At 44.3% G+C, this 25,116-nt stretch overlaps 1 protein-coding gene across 2 annotated transcripts in view; it reads right to left on the bottom strand.

The window, feature by feature from the left end:
• Nucleotides 1-25,116, bottom strand: part of RHOBTB1 (Rho related BTB domain containing 1) — a 127,573-nt gene that overhangs the window by 87,100 nt on the left and 15,357 nt on the right. For both annotated transcript variants that reach the window (XM_068257860.1, XM_068257862.1), the window contains exon 2: nt 20,743-20,841. The gene's annotated coding sequence lies outside the window, so the exon portion shown is untranslated. The remainder of the gene's footprint in view (nt 1-20,742; nt 20,842-25,116) is intronic.

The following is a 25,116-nucleotide window of genomic DNA, read 5'->3' as shown; positions in this document are numbered from 1 at the left end:
CCACTGAAACACCTGATCTGCTGCATGCTTGTTCAATGGCTATGGCTAATAGTATTAGAGGCAGAGGATCAGCAGGGCTGCCAGGCAACTGGTATTGCTTAAAAGGAAATAAACATGACAGCCTCCATTTACCTCTCTCTTCAGTTCCCCTTTAAAGTGTACCCGAGGCGGCGCAGGAGGCGCAGATGAGACACAGAGGCATGTTTCCTGGTTCATGACAGGTCACTCTGACCCCCTGCGCAGCACTGTCACCCCCTGAAATTGCCGACATGCAGCTTGTCGGCTATCTCGAGAGGAAGGGGCATGTCTTGCAGGAGTGGCACTCCCTGCTCTGTGCTCTATGTTGAGACACACAGAGCTGCAGTGTCGTGACCCCTGGGGTCACTGAAACCAAAAGTACAGGATATCTGGCCACAGGAGAGTGGCGGTTATTGATTGTACCTGATCCAGCTAGCTCCCCTGATCAGGTAGCATGTTTTAGTTATTTTGTTCTATTAGGCTAGCGATGTGTTCTGTTGCTATGGACGGGATGCAACTGGTCATGGTTGGGCATCTGGAATCCGACAGGACGAATCCTTGACAATGCCCGAGCAAGATTGATCTGCGGCTGCTGTACACACATTACTATCGTCAGCTGAAACGGTTGACGTCAGTCGCTCCAGGCTGACAATTATCACATGTGTGTATGTAGCTTTATATCAAGATGAAAACTGTGTTATTGATACTGTAGAAATTTTGGAAGCTGGGTCAGTCTGTGCAGAGATCTGACACACAGAAGTTCTGCCAAAAGCTAATCCTTTAAGAAACTACTGTTTGAAATTAGGAGTGTATCACATACAGTACTCAGCCTTTCTTTTCAAAAACTAATTAGGCATACTCTAGTTTCAAGACAGAAAGCCACTCCTGTCATTAGCAGGATAAAGAGATTAGTCTGTCTTGAGCAAGCATGGCAGAACTGTATGAAAAGATCAAAGATGGTATCAGTTAATATTGTCAGATGAGTTAAGCATAAAAACATCAGAATTAGAGTTGTTCTTCCTTTACTGACAGAGGCCCATTTTAAAGGTGTTCTTACTGTATTAATAGCATTATGAACTAATTATAAGAAATCATCATCAAAAGACAACTGAAGTGAGAGGGATATGGAGGCTGCCATATTTATTTCCTTTTAAACAATACCAGTTGCCTGGCAGCTCTGCTGATCCTCTGCCTCTATTACTTTAAGGTCTCCTTTCCACAGACTGTTGATAGGCAGTACAATGCACACAGCTCAACAGTCCATGGAAAGGAGGCCTTTTAGACCCTGAGCAAGCATGCAGCAGATCAGGTGTTTCTGACAAGATTAGTTGCTTGCTTGTTTCTGGTGTGATTCAGATACTGCTGCCAGGCAACTGGAAATAAATATGGCAGCCTCCATATACCTTTTACATCAGTTGTCCTTCAAATCTACAAATCGTGCTTATTAAACAATCATTCATTAAGGCCTCTTTTACAGTAGAACATTGCCTTTTGATGCGACGTTAAAGTCACAACGCAAGTTAGAACGTAACACCCCCAAAAAGTCGTACCGCAACTTAATGCCCCGTTATCGTCGCATACTGTACAGCATACACGCAATGAAAAGTATGCTTCCAAGTCATTAGTGAGCATGTGCAAAGAGTCCAACGCAGCTAATAACGTGTATAATGCACTGCATGCAGCACTTTCACTTAACGTGCAGCGTTAGACACCAACACAACATGTGCACTGTGAATGGGGCATTGATTTTTCATTGCAGTGAGTTATTCTGCGTTAAATCTTGTTTTAACGTGCGACTTTAACGTCCCACTGTGAAAGAGGCCTTAGGTATAACTTGCATTATACCAGAGTTTATTTTATATTAGATGCCTGTATTCCCTGGCACAGCAGCACTCAGAGGGAGGAGATGCAGAGATATATGTGTCACGCTCTCATGCATTTGCAATCATTTCAAAGCTTTTTTTTTCTACTGGGTAGAGAGCCCACACTGTTGAACCCATTATTGTGCTGATGCTGTTCTTTTTTAATCAGCAGATGGTGTCTAGGACCAAGCAATGTATCCTTTACTGGCTGCTCTGCTGAGGTGGATACTCACCTGAAGACGCAGGTAGATCCCATCCACGCCTCTGACAACAAGCGACAAGCGATGCCCAATCCATCTACCTGCCGGTGGGTACACATGACGTCATTTGACAGGTGCGAATGTAAAGTCAAGTGATCATGGTACTTTGCACGAGCCTTCGGGGATCTTAAAGATCCGATCTGCCATGACGGTCGTTATGTCTGTGTGTCACCAAACGTCATTTGCATAATCTTGCACCTGTACTCACAGCATGAGATTATGGAAACAATCACTTGCCGCTCAAAAAAAAAATATCGCTGGTCGGCAGAAAAATCATTGTAGAAATCGCATAGTGGGTACGGGCCTTAAAAGGGGTTTTCTGGGTGGGGTGGAGGGGGGTTTAAAATAAAAACAGACACTTACCTGGGGCTTCTGCCCGCCCCCTGCGGTTCCCCGCCGCCGGCACCAGTCAATTATTCGTCTTACAAGACGAATTATGCGCGCTCCCGCTCGCGTTATCGGGAGCTTGCTGCGCAGGTGCAGTACAAGGTTTTCTCATACTGCACCTGCGCAGTAAGCCCCCGGAGACGTGCGCGGGAGCGAGCACGCAACTGCAGTCACGTTAGAACAGTAATTAGATCGGGACCAGCCGCGGGGAATGGATGATCGGAGAAGGACGGCGCGGCGGGACATGTCAGCTTCAGGGGGCCAATAGAAGCCCCAGGTAAGTGCCAGGTTTTTATTTAATCATTGCACAGAACCCACAGAAGTAAGGTCATGGAGCTGGCAGGTCTTTCATAATTACAGGGCTGGTTGGAGATTATGACAAATCTGTTGAACTCTGTATTTATCCATTGTTTTTGCCGACTCTTCTGCTATATTGTTTTGTGGGCAGCAGTGGCTGATTGGATATTCGTGGTTTATTTATTTTGTAAGGTGCAGAGCAAACGCTAGTGCCTGCAGCACTTTTTGTACAATTGCTCTTAAGCAGCCCATACACTCAGCCGATTTTCTGGCCGACCGATCGATCGCGATCGATCGATCGATCGATCGATCGCAAATCGGTTGGCCAATCGACCGATCGACGGCCGATTTCGATCGATTTCGATGGATTTCCATCGAACTAGCAGGGTGGAAAATTTAGGTCGATCTGATGAGATTGCTTATCAGTTTGCATTGGCCTTAATGGAAATCTGATGGCAAAAAAATGCCATCAGATCGAATTTCAACAGATTTCAAACTGAAATCTATTGGAATTCTATCCTGGTAAAAAATGTTCTACAAACGCATCAGATAGATCATCAGATGCATTTCTTATCTGTCTGCTGCCAATCTGACGAGTGTATGGGCACCTTAAGGTATAGTCAATAAGAGCGCACACAATTTGCTTGCTGAAGTACAATTTTTGTGTGATTTCTCAATGCGGCTTCAAGCTCCTCTCCCATATCTTGCAAAAATGCAATCACAGCGCATAAAACCTTATAGCACTGACATTCATGGCGCAATGCATTGAAAATTGCATCTTTAAACTGCTGCAAATTGCGTTCAGAATTGCATGGGTGTGAACCCTGCCTAACTGTATACACTGCTGTGGAAAATATCAGCACTATTAAAATAATAAAGATAATAATATAATAAAATATAAATGCATAATAATAACAATACTGATACGTGACTCAGAACAAGTGGACTAGTAACTGTCATGTTTTGAATGGAAATAACATTGGTAGCCTCAAGGCCGTTTCTCCCATGAAGCTAGGTGAAACATTTGCATCAGGCGCAGAGATTGCATGGGCAGCATGTTTGTACTGTGTTTACACTAACAGCATGCAGTCAGAGTAGGAGGAGAAGCGACAGGAGAGCCAGCAAGGTGAAGAGGTCATCATTGGGGAAAAGCAGCTTGTTGTGCTGTGTGAGGAGTCTGACAGTGAGTGAGGAGAGGGGAGGCAGGAGAGCAACAATGTTTCATTAGCATTGCACAGCAGAATAGAGGAGGTGGATTTGCTGTCCTGACTGAGGAGGAATGGAGTGGCTAAGGGTGAGCAGTTTGTCACAGACTCACAGCCAGCCAGGGTGCTACTGTGTTGAGCTGCAGCATGTCATGTGAGAACAAGCATCCTCACAAGTTTGCCTCAGGCAGCAAAAAGTCTAGAACCGGCCCTGAGCAGCCTCCATACTTTTCTCACTCCAGGTTTACTGGACACTGACTCATAATAACACTCAGCAGCCCTGATAGCATCCAGTGGTTCATAAGAGGGAGGCTGCATAGTTTAGAATAAAATAATAGTAGACTACTCTTCATGTATTATGATACCTGTTTATAAAAATACCAGTGCACTGTGCTAATCAGAATGCGAGGTTGACAAAGTATCCCTTTCAGCCAGACATGTCTGCACATGATCCAATATAGTAAATAGCTAACATACGCGTATATAATTCTGTAAATAACTTATATATTCCAGTGGCATGGATTTACATGATACATTAGTTAAGCTATGCATTTGAGATTGAACAGTTCATATTATCATACATGCACATCTGAATAGTTGTATAATTGTACTAATTGGGAGAACAGTTGTGCATTAGCTCCCTCTAGAGGGTAGTCCTACTCCTTTCTAGACGTTCAGTCCTAGAATGCTTAAGATCATGTTTTTTTCTGTAAAGTGACTGTAATTAGAGATCTATGGACTATGTCTGTTTGATCTTCCTGGCTTCAGTAATGTCTGAATCACACACCTGAAACATGCACGAAGTTAGTACTGTCACAGTTTAGTCATAGCATTTGACCTGCATAGTGGTTCTGACATACCTCCCAGCTTTTTGAGATGAGAAAGAGGGACAGTTAAGCCACGCCCTTGCCACACCCCTGATTACGCCCCATCACACGCTAGCCACACATACCATAAACATTTCATAAGAAAAATCTATTGTTTTATAATTCAAGCCACACTGGTCCTTTCTATCCTGGTTCATTTACCTTTATAGTAACATTTTAAAATTAGTAATATATCAATGTAAAGGATGGGAATAAACTTCAATCCAACACATATTTTAGTAGATACATATATATATATATTTACATAGAAAGAGAGACAAAGTCCTGAAAGAGGGACAAATGATGAGGACAGAGGGACGGGGCTCCCAAAGAGGGACTGTCCCTCCAAAAGAGGGACAGTTGGGAGCTATGTTCTGAGTATAAGAGACACAGGACCAGCAGGACTGCCAGACAATTGGTTTTGTTTGAGATGGAATGCAACACAGTAAGGGTAAGAGGGGCCTAACTGTTTTTCGTTTGTCTGTTTTTTTTATTCTGTTTTGTTTTTATCTCTGATATCCTTTTAAAAGTAAACCTTAAGTCAGAAAAAAAAATGAGTTTTACTCACCTGGGGCTTCTACCATCCCCCTGCAGCAGTCCTGTGCCCACGCAGCCACTCACTGATGCTCTGGTCCCCCGTTGCCAGCTAGTTTCGTTTTTGCCGACAGGCCCGACTGGCCACGCTAACTTTTTCTGCATTCCCGGCTGTAATTAGTGCTATTGCGGGCCGCAACACGTACAAAAATGTCATGCAAATTGCTTAGCGTTGCCGCATATCTATGCGTTCGTAATGCGGCAACGCGTATTTTTGTATGTATTGCGGCCCGCAATAGCGCTAATTACAGTCGGGAATGCGGAAAAAGCTACGCGTGGCCAGTCCTGACGAGCCTGTCGGCAAAAACGAAACTAGCTGTCAGTGGGGGACCAGAGCATCAGTGAGTGGCTGCGTGGGCACAGGACTGCTGCAGGGGGCTGGTAGAAGCCCCAGGTGAGTAAAACTCTTTTTTTTCTGACTTAAGTGTCTCTTTAAGCTCAGCAAGACAGCCAGGCAACTGACATGGTTTATAAGGGAACAATAATGGCAGCCTCTGTTTTCCTCTCACTTTATTTTCCCTGGGATATGGAGGCTGCCATATTTATTTCCTTTTAAACAACACCAGTTGCCTGGCTATTCTGCTGATCCTCTGCCTCTAATGGTGGCCAACTGGCCATACATAAGGCAACTTGGCGGTGATCAATTTGATTATTATAATCAGAATCGGATGAAAATCTCTGCCAAGTGCATGCCCGACCGACAATGACAGTTTATCACAACTTATCACAACAAAATGATCTATATTTTGTTTTGTTTTTTTGCCACCAATCAGGCTTTCTTTGGGTGGTAATTTTGCTAAGATCCATTTTATTTTAAACTAATTGACCTAAGCCCGGTTAAAAACGGGCTGTAGGCCTCTGTGACATCGCTGCCAGCGCCGCATGTTGGTGCGCATGCCTGTGCCACCTCGTCCGCAGCGCGCACCTGTCCGCCGCATGTGCACCTGTCCACCATGCATACGCCTGCCCGGCTCCCTGGCCCAGTCCTCCTGTCCCAACGGCTGTCCGTGCTGCACATGCGCACTAGCTCAAATGCATGGACACACAAACACAGTGATAGGATGCATTTTAATGGGAATAATAATAATAAAAAAAAAAATCTTTTTCAGTTTTCGACCATTATAGTTTTAAATTAATACATGCTACTGTGGGTAAATGCTGCACATTTACGTGCCCATTTGTCCCAGTTATTACAACATTTATTTAAATTATGCCCCTAGTGCAATGTATTGTAACAATACTTTATTTGGAAATAAAGGTGTATTTTTTCAGTTTTGCGTACATCACTAATTGCAAGCTCTTACTAGAAAAAATTATAGTAATTTACCCCCATGACATACATATTGTAACGAATGTGGAATTATCTCCGTGGTCAGCGCACAAGATGTGCGCTGACACTGCGGAAATCCTCCACAAACGCCTGAATAACAGAACCCAGCTGTGGTGCAATGCACCTGTAGAGGGAGAATTCCCACTGGCAGATGGAGCTGTGGAGTGCAGAGGAATAAATCCTCTGCACTGCCACAGACGCCAGACAGGAATTGTACGAGAGGAAGCAATGCAGGGCAGGATAGCCCCTAGTGAAAGAGAGTGAGCACAGATGTATGTATGTCCACCAATCCAGTCGCCACCCGGCGACGGTGAACACACAAGATCAAGTGGGAAAACAATTGCAAGAAATGGCGATTGCCAACAGCGACACAAGACTGAATAAGCACAGAGATAGAATGTATGTATGTCCACCAATCTAGTCGCCACCCGGCGACGGCGAACACACAACAGCGAAAACCAAGTGGGAAAGCAATCGCACGAATGGCGATTGCTAACAGCGACACAAGACTGAGTAAAGACAGAGCATAGACGTAGGAAGAAAGACACAGTAAACAATAATGATCAGAACGCCAAAGAAAATAACAAACGTGCTATCTAAACGTGGTCGCCGCACAAAAAGTGCAACAGTGACAAAACACGTTAATGGCGCGGTCTCCGCACGAGAAGCGTAACAGAGACAAAACACGCCAACCCTAACTATCAAATGAACCTAGAAACACAAACAAACAAACAACAGAAACGCTTGCTAATCGGGAACAAGTCAGATTGGATCCTCTGCTCTTCCGCAAGAACGAGTGTGATCCGTACACAGGAATAGGACAGATAGGATCCACTAATCTTCCGCAAGAGCGAGTGCGATCCGTACACGGGAACAGAACTGAAAGGGTCCACTGCTATTCCGCAAGAGCGAGTGCGATCCAAACAGACAGAGCGGTGTTCTATCGCCGCCGCCGGCGACAGAACAATCGCAATGGAAAGACAGAACGATTCGTTACCGCCAACCGCTTGCGACAGTGCAATCGCAAGAACAAGACACAACAGAATAGGCAGTACAAATATACACAATCCTGACTGCACTAAACAGGAATGCAAGGAGCATTCCCAAAGGGTATCTAGTCTAAGCTAGCAATAATAGACAACAATGAGCGGAGGGCTGAGACTCCAGGCAAGTTAGCAGGAACAAATCATCATGACCAGCAGGAAATTCTGGGAAGAAATGGCATTTATACTGCAAGCCATCAAAGGAAGCAGCTAAGCAGTTTGCATGACAAGTGGATGCAAATTCCTCACCAGCAGAGCAACTCTGAAATTTGCAGAGTGAAGACAGGTCTCTTTTCCAGAGACCTGCAACACTCAGACCTAAAGAATGGTCAAAAAGCTGTCTGCCTGTGCAGACAGCTGAGCAGATCATTACACATATTAAAAAAAAATAGCTAAGTCCCTAAGGTAACTATTTATGTTTTTTTTTTTATTATAATTTTTTTATATGCATATGATTTATTTTGGTCACTATGGAAGAGTGGGGGAGGTAAGGGGTTAATTTTAATGGGCTATGTATTTATTTGAAAAAAAATAATGTATGTAGAAGTAATTTTACTATTTGGCCACAAGATGTCCCCACACATTATTTTCCTGTGCGTACTGTTTGTACGCTAACAGGAAGTAATGCTGCATACACACTTGAGATAAAAGTCTCTGGAAAAGGCAAGATCACAGACCAATTTTACCCCATTCCATGTAGTATGAGAGCCATACTCTACACAGTCTATTCTATGGAGCTGAACTCCCCATCAGACAGAAATCTTTGCAAGATGCTGCACACAAAGATGCCCTTACACATTCAAAAGATCATTATCTGCAAAAGATCTCTTCCTGCAATAGATCCATTCCTGGAAAATGCATTCATAGTCTATGAGATCTGCAGATCCTCATACACACCTTGTTTAACAGACATCATCTGCATATCTGGCAATCATCTGCAGATCTGAAAATCCATCCTGGTGGATCTGATCTGCAGATGATTGCCTGCTTAACAAGGTGTGTATGATGATCTGCAGATCTCATAGACTATGAATGCATTTTGAAGGAATGGATCTATTGCAGGAAGAGATCTTTTGCAGATAATGATCTTTTGAATGTGTACGGGCATCTTTGTGTGCAGCATCTTGCAAAGATTTTATCTGATGGGGAGTGCAGCTCCATAGAATAGACTGTGAAGGTATGGCTCTCATACTACATGGAATGGGGTATAATTGGTCTGTGATCTTGCCTTTTCCAGAGACTTTTATCTCAAGTGTGTATGCAGCATAATGCATGTGTCACTCAATTTAGTTTGGTCAATGACCACGGCATACTTTGACACGGGAAATGCAACGGTAAGGTGCAGGACGCCATTGCGGACGTCAACGCAAATAAGGAAACGCGTGGCCAGAGCTGCGCAGGTGCAGTGAGTCGGCGAAAATGAAACTAACCTGTGGTGGGAGACCAGAGCATCGGCGAGTAGCTGCGTGGGCACAGGATGGCTGCACGCAGATTTTGACAAAACGCGCGGCTGACCCATTCACTTTTCAGTGATCGGATCAGCCACGCAACACACACAAACGCGGATGGCGTGCGTTCGTACGCGTTGTGGTCCGCACGCGTTCCGCACGCATGGCCATCCGCATTTGTGATCTGAAAGGGCCCTAAGTGAAACTTTTTTTCTTAAGGATCCCTTTAACGCAAACCTGAACTGAAAATTACAAGTCAAAATAGACATACACAGGTCATACTTAACTCTGTGTAGTCTACTCATCAATCTGTTTCTCCTCTCCCATGTCCTGTTTATCCACTGTGATTGATGGAATTCTTCATCCTCCATTTTAAAAATGGTGATGACCACATAACAGGTTTGGGGTCAGCACACTGTTAGGCCTGGAACCCACTGAAAACCGCAAACGCAAAACGCAACCGCTAGCGTTTTGTCTGAGCGGTTTGCAAGCGGATTCATGCGCGTTTTTGGTCGTGTTTTGCAACATTGTATTTTTTTCCCCAGCGGGTGCCTAGCGTTTTGCGTTTTGCGTTTTTATCCTGATTGGTCCTGTGAATTATTTTTCATTTTGTTACAGTGTGCTGAACCGCAAAACGCTAGCAAAACCGCTCAGTTTAGGTTTTGCTGAGCGTTTCCGCTAGCGGTTCAATACTTTACATTGAAGCGCTAACGCTCCCAAAATGCTGCACGTCCTGCGTTTGCGTTTCTGAGAAACGCAAACGCTCCTGTGGAAGTTGCCCCATCCATTAACATTAGCCCAGCGTTTTGGCAAACGCTGCCAAAAGCGCTCCTGTGGGTTCCAGCCCTCAAACTGTAAGATTGCCCACTCGAGCCATAAGGAAACATGGACATTACCTTGTACATCAGTTGTCCTTTCAGCTATAACTGACAGCAACTGATATATAACTGGCAGCAACTGATATATTTCAGGTCTGACAAAATCTTGTCAGAGCTGGAAGGGATCATTGTTAGACGATAATGGTGAGCTTCTGAGTGGACCTGACAGCAAGGTAAGTATGTAATATTCATTTGCAGGTACATCATGTGTTTATTTTAAATAACTTTACTCGGTTCAGGTTACCTTTAAGGCTGCTTTCACAGTAAGACGTTACAGGCGCACGTTAGTGCAGCCTGTAACACAGCCCCACCGCACAGTAATGAAAAATCAATCAGCCCATTCACAGTGCCCACGTTGCGTTACATTGTAACGCAGCACATCCGTTGAGAGTGCTGCATGCTGTGCGTTATGCGCGGCTAAGCCGCGTTAGACTGTGCACACATGGTCAGTAGTGTTGGGGAGGAGTGGGGAGCGGCCAGGCACATGGCTAATTAATATTCACTGCACGGTGTGACGTGCAGTGTTTACTTCCTGGAGTGGCCGCTCTGTGCGGCGATTGGCCGGGCGGGACCACGTGATGCCGCATGCGTCCAAGAGTACGCATCACGGCATCACGGACGCCAGAGTGAGCTGCACAACGCGGCTCACTCTGACGTCCACATCAGAGAGCACCAGGCGTTGCGTTAGGGGCACGTTATGTGCCCTATAACGTCCCCTAAACGCAATGTCCTGGTGTGTAAGTAGCCTAAAACAACACCTGACCTAACACTCAGCAGTTAATAAAATCTAACATTGCAAGTTATCAAAAAATGTCCAATTTGTGTTTTTTTTTTTATTGCTATGAAAGGTCTTCTGCCTATATGTTGTGGATCTGCAGAAATGTTAGCAATTTGTGAGCTCAGTGCAATGCTGTAACACTGCCAAATAATCCCATTCCCCAGATGTAGTAATGATCCTTATCAGCATTCAGATCGCTTCCAAAGTTGTGTAACACATCAGCAGACAAAAATGAGCCTCAGGGCCCGTTTCCACTAAAGTGAATATGCATGCGTTTCCTGCATGCAGATTCACATAGACAATACAAGTGGATGGGACTGTTTCCACTTGTCAGGATTTCTGAGCGTTTTTCTGTGCCGAAAAAATCTGCACGGCAGAGCCATCAGAATTCGCATACCACATACCGCTATGCGATTCGCATACGATGTATTTAATAGGAAATTCGCATGCGGTTTTGGTATGCAAATCGCTGGAAAAGCACTTAGGCACTGCCATGGTTAAATTCGCATACATTGTCATCCATGCGAATTCGCATGAAAATTCGCATACAACCGCATGCGAAATTCACATCCGCATGCAAATTTTTACCGAGGCGATTCCCACCACACAAGTGGAAACAGGCCCTAAAGGATTATCACACTTGAACTTGACCCTTATTGGCTGATCTGCACCAAGATTACAAAATCAGTTGCTCTCAGTTATAACTGAAAGAAAACTGATTTGCAAAGTAATGTCCATGTATTCCTATGGCTTAGTTCCCACTATACGCGTTTTAACTGAAAAAGCTTTTTCACAATGCACTGCTATGGAAAAAATGCATACCAATGTGTAGTGATAGTCGTAATCTGCTAATTACGCAAAATTATGCGTACATTTTCACAGTTACGCCTATACGTAATTACAAATTCGTAATCCAGTTGACTTTCTATAATCATTCGTAATTACACATGAATTTACGAGTAATTTGCGGGGAATTTCGTGCCAACTTGGCGGTGAATTGCAAAGCACCCATACATGCTATAGCTGCCAAAATTGCTACATACACATATATGCTACATCATTTTTCAAAAAGACTTTTTGAACAATTCTTTTTGTAACTTGTACCCACTATTCTTCTTAACATATGTAGCAATTTTGGTAGCAATAGCATGTACGAGGGTTTTTCTATTTACCGCCAACGTTGGCACTAAATTACGCGTAAATTCATGCGTAATTACGAATGGAAACAATAAACTACGAACTTAATTACGCTATTCCCCCAAAATTTCGCATTATGATTACGATGTGTAAATGCGTATTACGATGGGTAATTACGCATGGGCGTAATTTCTGCTTGTCACTACCAACGCGTACTAACACATATGCATTTTGAGTTTTTTCCATAGAAGTGCATTGGGGAAAAGCTTTCAGTTAAAACCCGTATAGTGTGAACTGAGCCATTGGGAAACATGGACATTACTTTAAAAATCAGTTGTCCTTTCAGTTATAACTGAGAGCAACTGAGGGCCCATTTACGCTATATCAGTTGCTTTCCGTTTTAAAATGTGGTGATGTCAGTCTGAAGTGTGGCTAATATGTACACTGTATTATTGTTCAGAGCCTCATTTTAAATATTTTATACACACTTATATATAGGTTTACCTAGGCTGAATTCACATTGCATCACTTATGCCTTAGGCTAGGTTCACAGTGGGCTATTGCAATGCAGAAGCAATGTGACGTTCACAGTACAGCCATTGTGGTGGTGCGTTTTGGCGGAGTGCTGTAACTCTGGCGCTAACAGTACAGTAAAGCATACGTTTCATTGAGTGTATGCTTCACTGTAGGAAGCGACGCAGCACTTGGATAACGTGCGGCACTGCTTTCCCATTTCGTTGCATTGCATTTCCGCTATTACAGGGAACGTGACGCAACTGTCACTGTGAACGTAGACTTATGTGTGTGAACTGCAATGGGCACTGGGCATAGACTTTAATACAAAGCCTTTGTGCTTCGAGTTAGAATAACGTGATCCATTACAATGCAGTACTGTGATCAGGCCCATAGAATTGTGTGGGCAGTGAGTTGACATGCAGAATCATTCTACAATGCAACTGATACAGTGTGAATCCACCCTACAAAATTACAATCAAAATTTTACCTCTGATTTGCGGGACTTCCCAGCTTTCCTAGAATCCTGCTTTGTACCCATGCACTTCGTAGAACTCGTTATTTGTTTTACTATTTAGCAGCACAGCCAGAAACTGGCCATAAATTACTGTGATACTCATCAATACCATCTTTTACTAGTGGCCTGGGGAGGTAGGAGCACCGTTCCCTGGCAGTGCTGGGAGGAGGGCGGGGCATACAGCCTTTCTCCAAACTCTTCCTAGCCAGTTCTCTATTACAGGGTTATTCACACAGATGGCTCAGTCAGCCGCCTGTTGTCTTGTTGTATTTCTGTTGTAATGTATATAAACATAAAGCAGTCTGCCGGTTGCTTTTTTTTTTTTCATTTTGCTGGGATGTCATTTTTGTATATGAAGAACAATATAAACCCCTCTAGAATTTTTACACTGTAGCCTCCCTTCCTCTGCCACTGGTGATATAAGATATGAATAAAATGTTAAACATGATTCTAAAAAGCTAGACTTTCCTTTTTAATGGTGTAGGTCACATGACCTAGAAGGGAATGAAGGCTACAAAAAAACAAACATAAAAAATACTGAGGTTCCTTTAGTCACATGGAGATGTTGTTTCAGGAACCAACTTGATGAAGTGGTAATAAAATGCAGAGGTAGGTTTTACTTATACATAATCCTTTTTTTGTGTCAAGGCGAGGTCAGCATCAGCATTTTTTGTGGCGAGGTCAGAATCTGCACTGGAGGGGACCCCGGGACACCAGGTCTGCGGTGAGGGACATATTGGCTGTCAGGGGCTGGAGGAAGCCCCGGGTAAGTAGATCTTGATTTTTTTTTCCTTGGACCTTCCCTTTAAAGTGCATCTGCAGCCAAAACTTAAAAACCCTTCAGTGCTGCTGTATAGAAAAGTGATATTTACCTGCAGAGTCTTGTCCCACGAAGCCGTCCCGAAGCCCCAGCCCTGCATCACTCCACTTCCGGCGCCTGGCCCCGCCTACCCTCTCTCCTCGGAGAAAAAACGCCAAGCTATTTACTACATAGAACTGTGTTATTACCTTTCCTGGTTACTTTGTTGCATTCTGTTGGCAGCTGTGCTCATTGTCGACTGGCATTCTCTTTACTGCAGTAAATAGCTTGGCGTTTTTTCCCCCGAGGAGAGAGGGTAGGCGGGGCCAGGCACCAGAAGTGGAGTGATGCAGGGACTTCGGGACGGCTTTGTGGGACGAGACTCCGCAGGTAAATATAACTTTTCTTTTCTTTACAGCAGCGCTGAAGGGTTTTTGATTTTTGGATGGAGACTATAACTGACTTAAAGGACGTAGGAGCTCAAATGATGAAAAAAAAAGTTAAATACCTTTTTAAATTCTTTATGTATGGATGACGCCATCGACGCCCTCCCATTCATTCCGCCTTGCCCCCGCTTCAATAGCCCCTCCCCAGGTCGGGTTAAAATTCCCCACTCAGTATGGCCGCGGCTGTGCAGTCTGCATAGACGCGTCATCAATCCATGACTAGAGATGGCCCAGCCTTGGAGAACTCATGGAGAAGCACATGATCAGTTTGATAAGCTGATAGATTTGTAAGCCTCTGATTTGCTGAGATGACTTCCTAGTTTAACACATGATCATGACCAGAAAATTAGAGGCTTACAAATCTCTATCCATGACTGATCGATGATGCGGCGGGAGGAGGCCCTAGAGCTGCGCAGCCGCAATCACATCTATGCGGACTGCACAGCTGCGGCCATCTGTGGTGGCCATATTGAGTGGGGAATTTTAACCCGACCCGTTTGGTGGGGTTGGGACCCGACGGGGGGTGGGGGGGGGAGGGCATTGAAGCGGGGCAAGGCAGAATGAATGGGAGGGCATCAATGGCGTCCTCCATACATACAGAATTTAAAAAGGTATTTAACTTTTTTTTATCATTTGAGCTCGTAAGTCCTTTAAATCATGGTTTAGCTCTCTTTAACTGACTTCATTTGTTGTATAAATCTTTAACTGACTTAATTTGTTATATAACTCTCCTTAAATCATGGTTTAGCTCTCATTATCTAAATATCTCATGAATTATCTCTCCTTATTTGTTTATCTCCTGCCTTAGCACTCCTTACAGTTAAGGTGAAAAATAAATAACCTTTGTGAATCAACCCCAACGTTTACAAGAACTACAAAACCACTACAACCAAATGCTCAGAAATCGCTAGGCATAAATAGAAAATCGATAGGCACATGCCCGAAATCGCTACTGCAAATCGCTACAAAATGCGCTAAGCATTTGCAATTACGCTTAGCTATTTATTTTTTGATGTGAGCTAAGCCTCAGGCCTGGTGCACACCGAGCGGTTTTGAAGCGTTTTCCAAACCGCTTCCGCCTGTGAAACCGCTTGGCTATCGTATTTCAATGGGATGGTGCACACCAGTGGTTTGAGGTTTTTAGCAAACCGCAAATGTGGCTCCTGCAGCACTTTTGCGGTTTGCAGAAGCGTTTCTGCCTCAATGTAAAGTATAGCAAAAGCTCAAACCGCTGTGGAAAACGCTTCATCAGAGCGGTTTTCCAGGCGTTTTTGTTACAGAAGCTGTTCAGTAACAGCATTACTATAACAATATTTGTAATCTGCTACACAAAATGCTCCAAAAAACGCTAGGCATGTTTAGAAAATGTCTCTAAACATGCCTAGAATCGCCCTGAAATCTGCTCCAAAAACCTCTAGCGTTTTGAGGATCTGCTAGTGGTTTTGGTGTGCACTGGTCCTCAGATAGTATTGGTAACTAGGAGTCTCCCACAGAGAGTATAGGTAGCCCTTATACATCAAACAAAAGAAGCCCCCCTACACTATGGCGTGTCCGGAGGGAGCGCTGTGTCCACCATGAATGTGGTCTGTGCACCTGTCTTGATAAATCTGCCCCTGAACATTCATCTTACCTGGCAAGAAGCCAGAGCAGCCCTGCAGCCTTGGAAATGAACTAATTATGGTTCCCATATAAGTGTCGAAAATGCACTCAGCACAGATTCAAGAGTCATGTGATTTTACGCTGGGAACAGTCGCTGTTAATCAGCTCTATGTGGAATGACAAGTGTGTGTTTAGAGAGGAAGTGTGTTCAAATAGAATTATGCTAATTGGCTAGTTAAAATGCATGTAACAAATTCATAATTGAGTAGTAATCTGCATAATTACGACATTTGAGTTTGTAGCTATAGAACGGTGTTATTACCTTTCCAGGTTACTTTGTTGGATTCTGTTGGCACTTGGCAGCTGTGCTCATTGTTGACTGGCATTCTGTGTAGAACACTTTGTCTATGTGAACTTTTTGAGGAGTCCCCAAAGGTTAAATACTTCATGAGTAAGAACACAGCGTGCAATTGGCAGCTGGCCTCCTTCACCAAGAACAACTGGACAAATCGGAAAATCTGCCCAGACTGCAATTGTGTGTACAGGTGGGGAGCACACCTGGATGAAAGATGCAAGGCTCTGTCAGGAGTCCAGAAACTCACTGACCTTTTATAACACCCAACAAGCAAACATCACAGGTGAAGATGGTTTCCTTAGATGGCCATAAAACACATTTGTGTCAAGTTGTGTGCATGTTATCAGGCCAAATCACTAGGGTATGTAAACTTTTGATCAGAATCATTTGGGTAGTTTATGTAGTGATTCTGATTTAAAAAGAGTAAACAAAGTTATTTGATAATAAATGGCTTCAGCCAACCACTAACCATGAGTGAAAGAAAAGTTTTTGTGTTATCTTTCATATTTCTATGAAAAATTGTAAAGAAATCATAAATTCTGCTAGGGTGTGTAACCTATAAGCACAACTGTACCATTAGTCGATCCTCCGGTGATATCCTCTGTATAGTTGCCACTTTCCACCAGAATATGGTAAAGAAAGATATAGTCTAGGAAAGGTATTGGATAATTCTAAGGACCACAAGGACGCTTGTGTCTGGTTTAGGATTGCTTCAAATGGCAAAAATAGTTTTACTCAAATCTGGTTTGAATAAGCATGCGCACCTTACAACTAATAGTTTATGTAATGGCTCTGATTTTTTTCAGAAAATTAACATCTCAGTGGACTTCCCTGATAGTAGCAATAACCTCCCAATGTATTGTCCTAACTGCTGTCAATTGCTTGATAACTGACATCAAGAAAGCCTGTTAACATCACGTATTTGTGCTCTGCCCATTGGTCCCATAGAGTAGAATGGTGCTAATTTACCAGCTGTAGGTGGTACTCAATAGGAAAACCCCAAGGAAAAACAAGCACCAATCCACCTACGTGAATTGTGTTGATCATCTTCTGTTTAAATTAAGTTTTACCTCTCCGCAAAAGGTATCAAAAAGTAGGTGAGAAAGTACTGTCAAAATTATTCGGAGAATTTTCTTGCTTGCTGGTGGCTTAAATAGCATTTTATTGATACTGTGAAACTATCAGCTAGGAGAAAACATAGGAGAAAAAGTGAATTGAATAAGGGTCATAGTAGGTAAGGTGTCACAACAAGTGCAGAGAAAACTAGAGGAAAAGTCATGCAGCTGCATGAAACATCCAGCCTGAATCCTTGTTTCCTTTCACAGACAGACCCTGACCTGGGTAAATGCATGACTTTTGCTCTATTTTTTTTTTTCTTTTTTGCACTGTTCGTGAGAGATCATCACAAGTGTCTTGGAACTCTAGAAGTGTAATTTCCAGAGAATCTGGTACTTCCTATTGGTCAATCATATAAGACCTACTAGGCCTGATTTACTTATGCATCTCCAGATATCTGTAAACATCTCTAGTGACAAGATTGTAATTGATCACACAGACCAGGACAGGACTATTTAACAAATGTTACACTCTTAGATGGTTAAAGATTGCAGCCCTCATCCAGGGGTCGAGTGGTGCGTGGACGCGGGTGAACGGCGTCCACTTACTATTTCCCTGGGGTGGACGCCGTTCACCCTGCCATGTTCGGAGGGGAGCAGCGCAGTGGAAAGAGAGCTGTGAGCAGCGGTGGAGAAGGGGGGCCATTTCCCCCCCCCCCCCTCCCCTCACCTTAGGGTGCTCTCCTTTCCTCGCTCTCCCCTCCTGAAGTAAAGTGCAGGCAGCCGGCAGCAGGCGGGACTTACCTCTCCTCGTTCCGGCGTCGGATCTGCGTGCAGCTGCTCTGGTCTGTATCAGACCAGACTTGCGGCACGCAGATCTGGAGATCCGACGACAAGGAGAGGTAAGTCCCGCCCGCTGCCGGCTGCGCGCACATTACTTCAGGAGGGGAGAGCGAGGAAAGGAGAGCACCCTAAGGTGCTGCTCACAGCTCTCCTTCCACAGCGCTGCTCCCCTCCTGCTGGGGGACACCTATTCTGGGCACATATACCCCTTTCTACATATGGGCACATATACCCCTGGCTACATATGGGCACATATACCCCTGCCTACATATACTAGGCACATATACCCCTGCCTACATATACTAGGCACATATACCCCTGCCTACATATACTGGGCACATATACCCCTGGCTACATATGGGCACATATACCCCTGGCTACATATGGGCACATATACCCCTGGCTACATATGGGCACATATACCCCTGCCTACATATACTGGGCATATATACCCCTGGCTACATATACTGGGCACATATACCCCCTGGCTGCATATACTGGGCATATATACCCCTGGCTACATATACTGGGCATATATACCCCTGGCTACATATACTGGGCATATATACACCTGGCTACATATACTGGGCATATATACCCCTGATATATACCCCTGGCTACATATACTGGGCATATATACCCCCTGACTACGAATACTGGGCATATATACCCCTGGCTACATATACTGGGCACATATACCCCCCTGACTACATATAGTGGGCACGTATACCCCTGGCTACATATACTGGGCACGTATACCCCTGGCTACATATACTGGGTACGTATACCCCTGGATACATATACTGGGCACGTATACCCCTGGCTACATATACTAGGGATATATACCCCTGGCTACATATACTAGGCACATATACCTCTGGCTACATATACTGGGGACTACTATACTCATGGCTACTTATACTGGGGACACCTATAGACCTGGCTACCTATGCTGGGGGTACCTATTTTGGGGGAACTGCTGTCAGATTATCTGCTGTTATGTATTTTGGGGAACAGCTGCCAGATTATGTGTATGTTAGAGGAACAGCTGCTGCCAGATTACGTGTATTTTGGGGAACAGCTGCCAGATTATGTGTATGTTAGGGAAACGACTGCTGCCAGATTATGCGTATTTTGGGGAACTGCTGCCAGATTGTGTATGTTTGGGGGACCACTGCTGCCAGATTATATGTATTTTGGGTGTTACGTGTATTTTGGGTGATCCGCTGCCAGGTTTCGCGTATTTTGGGGAACTGCTTCCAAATTATGTGTATGTTGGGGGAACTGCTGCTGCCACACTGTCTATTTTGGGGGAACCACTTCCATATTATCTGTATTTTGGAGGAACTTCTACCAGATTATGTGTCTTTTTGGTGAAATGCTGTCAGATTACATCTATTTTGGGGGGATACACTACGGCAGAGCTCAAACTTCCCTGGCAGACCTTTTACATCACTGCTAAGGTCATGTATATTTGGCCCCACCCATGACCACGCCCATATTATGCTTGACCACGCCCACTTTTCAGCGCGCCGCGAGAGGTTTTCCGGGTGAGTCCACTCACTTCTTTTTCCAGGACTAGACCCCTGCCCTCATCTGGATCATATTGAAAGATATTGGAATTGCTGAAACATTGTATGCTGTATGATTGCAGCCTTATGCAGGCACCCACAGAGAGAACAATTGTGCTAAATAGGCTGTATGCAACTGAAATCACACAAGCAGATCTCTAGGGATACTGTAGTAAATCAGGCCATGTGTCTTGCAGTGTGCTTGCATTTACATTGTACACCCCATACTGTGCTTCTGGAGACTGTGTGGTCCATAAATGTTCCAGAATTCAACAGACAATATCTATGAAAAAGGTGTTATTTTAAAATATAAGATTTTGAAGTTTGGCTGGTCTACTTTATTTGACTTTAAACCACTTCACCTCCAAGGGGCGTAAATATTCGTCTATGCAAGTTAATGAGAAATGAATGGGCGGATAAAATTGCTCAGGTGTTGAAGTGATTAGAACATTTTAAAAATATTTAAAAGTATTTACAAGAGCATGTGGTATCATTACATTTTGCTACAACAAAAGAACTGAACGCTACGGTACATGCTAAGCACACACGGATGAGTCATGTTCACAGAGAAAACCCATCATGTTATATCCCAAAACACAGCAGTGTAAATACTGTAAGGCCAATTTATCATACACTCAAAGACAATCAGAGTAAATGTGGAGGATCAGAGCAGCCAATCAGGTTTTTTTCTGTTGAATAGCTACAGAAAATGATGTTTGGTTGTTCTGGGCAATTGCTCCAACAAAGTTTCAGCTGTTGAAGAGTTACAGAAAATCATGTTTGGTTGCTGTGGGCAATTGTTCCATGGTTGCCCCCAGCAAGCCTGCAAGGCATTCCATTGGATTAGCTACACAGGTTAAAACTTTTATTTTACAGCTTAGGTTTGCAAACAAAGTGTTAATGGGAAGGTAAAAGGAATGCTTTGAACGATGTTCTCTTACCACAAAAGAGAATGAAACAAAAGCCATCTTGAAGAATTTCCGCAGGGTTGACTGAAGGAATCTTTCTCATGCAGTCTTCTTCCTTGTAGTGGTTACTGGCTAGAACAGAAGCACAAGCAGAACGTGAAGAGGAAAAAAAATATTACGCAAAGCAAACATTCACATGAGACAAAAGCAAGTCAACAAAGAATGTAAGAAAGCAAAGAGGAATCGGTAAACCTTATGTAATCTGCAGATGTTCCTGGAAATCAATGAAATCTTAGGTTTCGTATATATGTTACGGCCAGAACCCGAAGTTTGGCCAGAACTAGAAGTGGCCGGCCACTTCGGGTTCTGGCCGGCCAATGCGCGAACTGGCCGCTGCGCTGCGGCCAATGTGAGAAATGAAACAATTCCTGTAAGGTTTAATGTGATGTTGTGACCGCAGCGCAGCAGGGCAAATGTATCACATCTTTACTTTGTTCAATGGCATTAAGCCGCCCGGCTTTTTCCTCTGCCTCTCTCTCCTCCCCCCCGCCTCTCTCTCTCCTTCTCTTTATGGGCACAGCCGGGCGGGGACACGCGTGTCCAGGAGAGTCGTTCCTCGCGGCAGGAGAGCAGAGCGGGGAGGCTGCAGACATCGCTTCTGCCAGCACCCGCTCTGCAAGAACGGCAGGATTCCCCTGCCGCGACGAACGACTCCGGAGGGACACGCGTGTCCCCGCCCGGCTGTGCCCATAAAGAGAAGGAGAGAGAGAGGCGGGGGGGAGGAGAGAGAGGCAGAGGAAAAAGCCGGGCGGCTTAATGCCATTGAATAAAGTAAAGATGCGTGATACATTTTGCCCCGCTGCGCTGCGGCCACAACATCACATTAAACCTTACAGGAATTGTTTCATTTCTCACATTGGCCGCAGCGCAGCGGCCAGTTCGCGCATTGGCCGGCCAGAACCCGAAGTGGCCGGCCACTTCTAGTTCTGGCCAAACTTCGGGTTCTGGCCGTAACATATATATCCTTTCATATAAAATTACAGCACAATTCAATATGAGCAAAAATTTGATCCTGACAGAGAAAGATTTAGTTGAATAATAGCTTTTCAAAGAAACTCTGCAGAGAACATACAAGAAGCCTTCAAGGATTAAATCAAAGCATAAAGTATCGCTTTCCAAACTCTTCCAGTTCGCAGAAACCTTTTCTTTCGAGGCACCTCTGTCCAAAAGGTGGATGTATTTCAATGAAAGTGGTGGAGGACAACAACAGGGGTTTAAACCAAGGTGATCCCACAACATGTTGACCAATTAAATGATCTGGTGCAGCTTAGAGCATCAACTGAAATCATCAGGTAACAAGTTGCAGAAGCAGGGATACTGGCGGGGAGAGGGCGCAGTACGATGATTGGACAAACTGTGATTGGATATACAGTGGATATACTGTGAGCGCTCCTGAAAGCTGCTATACACATTACTACACCTACTTTTTGACCAAATAATTTGGTAAACCCTGGAGTACTAACAGTCACTGATGTAACAATTTGCAGAAGAAGGGATACTGTGGAGGGCGTACTAGGTGTGCATGAAAAAGGGGAACAAGGACATTTGGGCACCTAATTTTGGCACCTAATTTTGTTTCAGATGCAACAGGATCCTTTTTCAAGCAATGGACCAGTAATGTTATGGTGGAGGAGTGACTCTCATAGACTGTGCAACCACAGATACAGAAATTAGTCTATCCACAATATTCCTGCTTCTGCAATTTGTTCCCTGCTCCTTAGTGACAATATTTGTGCCAATATACGGCTCATCTCCTCTTATTGTGCTTTTTTTCAGTGTAGTGCCCCTCATTTTAGTGCCTACTACTTTATAGTGCCTTTCATTATAGTGGTCTCCCCAATTATAATGTAGAATTGATATAGATGCATGTTAGACACTGACGTTTTTGTTTTCCATGGTCATTTCCTATAGCATAGGAAGATTTTAGTGTTTCACGTACTAAACCTTGTACTCTTGGAACACCTAGGTGGTACACAGAGAGTGGCTAGAAGCCCAGTGGTGTAGTACCATTAGTTTAGGGGGTAAGTATATAAAAGTGCTTTGAGTCCTATAGGAGAAAAGCGCTTTAGAAATGTTATGCTGGGAATACACGGTTCGTTTCTGCCGTGTGTTTCTGCTCTCAATCATTTTTGCCGCTCGATTTCAGCTCTCGATTCAGCTCTAGATTCTTATCTTCCTCTTGTTTTTCTTATCTTTTTCCATTCACTTCTATAAGAAATCGAGTGGCAAAATAATCAAAAGGGAAATTGGACATGTCGGAAATGATCTATCGAACCATCTAATCAGCTACAAAACGAACTGTGTATTCCCAGCATTATTGTATAAGTATTCATGTTTTTTACTCACAATGGTGGGTTGCAGATCCCTGCAACCACCGTATAAGCCTGCGGGGAATGAAACGTCCCAGCTCGGTTTTCCAGGTACTGCCGGATAGTACTGGATGGTTGCTCCCCTAGATGTCGTTTTGGGTAAAATTATTACCTCTAAAGGAGGTCTGACTAGAAATTTGTGGAGATGGAGGCACCCAGAGTATTAAAATTATAGTTTTCTATTGGCATAATAAAATGGATAAAAAAGAAGGTTTCTCTTACCCCTCTGGAAGATAAAAAAAAAAACCCAAAAAATAGTTCAAACGCGTTTCACAGGTAATAGCCCGCTTCCTCAATACACACTGCCTTCTAACAATGTGCATACTGTATGGACACCTTTGATCTGAGGTGCCCACAAATTTCTAGCTTCCTAGGTGAGAGGTTTACTTTAAATTCCAGGCCAAGCACTGCACAGAGATATAGAGCTCTGCATTAGAGATGGCCCGAACTGTTCACAGGCGAACGGGAACCGGCGAACTTCTGGGGTTCACGATCGCGGAGAACCACGAACTTTTCCGGAAGTTCGATTTGCCCCCATAGTGCATCATTAGGGTCAACTGTGACCCTCTACATCACAGTCAGCAGGCACATTGTAGCCAATCAGGCTACACTCCCTCCTGGAGCCCCCCCCCCCCTTATAAAAAGCAGGCAGCGTCAGGCATTGGACTCACTCATGTGCCTGCAGTAATTAGAGAAGGGAGAGCTGCTGCTACTGCTGCAGAGAGAGCTATAGGGAAAGCTTAGTTAGGCACTTGTAGGCTTGTTAGCTTGCTCCTTGCTGATTCTTATTGCTAAAAAAGCACCCCTCAACAGCTCTTTTGAGAGCTAATCTTGTGATCTATTTTTTTGTGTGTGTGTCCCACAGACACTTGTGTTGCATAGACAGCCTTGGTAATTCCTACTGTGCCACTGCCAGGCCCAGTACATTCAGTGACTACCTGTGTGTGTGACAGGCAGCTGCACATTTGTAATCCCAATCACTGCACCTGTTCACTGTTCAATGCACCTACCTACCTATACCTACGTGAGCGCACACATTGTTAATACCACCAGTCATTGCACCTGTTCAGGGTACGTGTGTGTGTGTGTGACAGGTGCACATTTGTAATTCCAATCACTGCAGTGCATACCTGTAACCTCTTCAGTGCATCTACGTGAGCACAAGCAGTGTAATATACCACCAGTCATTGCACCTGTTCACGATACCTGTGTGTGACAGCTGCACATTTGTAATACCAATCCTGTGTGAACCCACGCTGTTTAGTATACCAGTCCGTGCATACCTGTTAACTGCACCTGTGTGACAGCTGCACATTGTATTGTAATACCAGTCACTGCTACCTGTTCACTGCACCTGTGTGACTGCACATTGTATTAGTCAAGTCAGTGCATACTTTTCACTTCATCCCCGCCGCTATGGACAAAACAACAGGAAGAGGCAGAGGCAGACCCAGAGGCAGGCCACCCGGCAGGTATGTTGGAGGTCGTGCTTGACGTGATTTTGTGCGGCCCTAGCCCAAAGTACAGTGCTCAGAAGAAGGCACGTCCCATCAACTCCCAAGATTGTCAGGATGTGGTTGACTATTTAACACAGAACACCTCATCTTCCGCATCCACCAGCGCTACTCTAAATACCACATCCGCTACATTTGACACTTCGCAGGAGTTATTTTGTGGGGAAATCACTGATTCACAGCCATTATTGTTACAACAAAATGAAGGCGCTAAGCAAGTTACACCACCTCATATGTCTGAGTTAGGTGACACTACGGATGTAAGGTGTGAGGAGGATGATGATGAAGTACCTGCTGTTGGTGCAGTTTTGGAGGTGTCTGATACAAGCGAAGCTTTGGAGGATGATTATGATGATGATACTGCCATGGATGCCACGTGGGATCCTAAGAGACACGATGACCAAGGGGAAAGTTCAGAGGGGGAGTCAGAGAGGAGTAGGAGGAGATGAGTTGCTGAAAGAAGC

Source organism: Hyperolius riggenbachi, chromosome 10 (genome assembly GCF_040937935.1).
Source record: "Hyperolius riggenbachi isolate aHypRig1 chromosome 10, aHypRig1.pri, whole genome shotgun sequence".
NCBI classification, from domain to species: domain Eukaryota; kingdom Metazoa; phylum Chordata; class Amphibia; order Anura; family Hyperoliidae; genus Hyperolius; species Hyperolius riggenbachi.
This window is presented reverse-complemented; position numbering and strand designations above follow the sequence as displayed.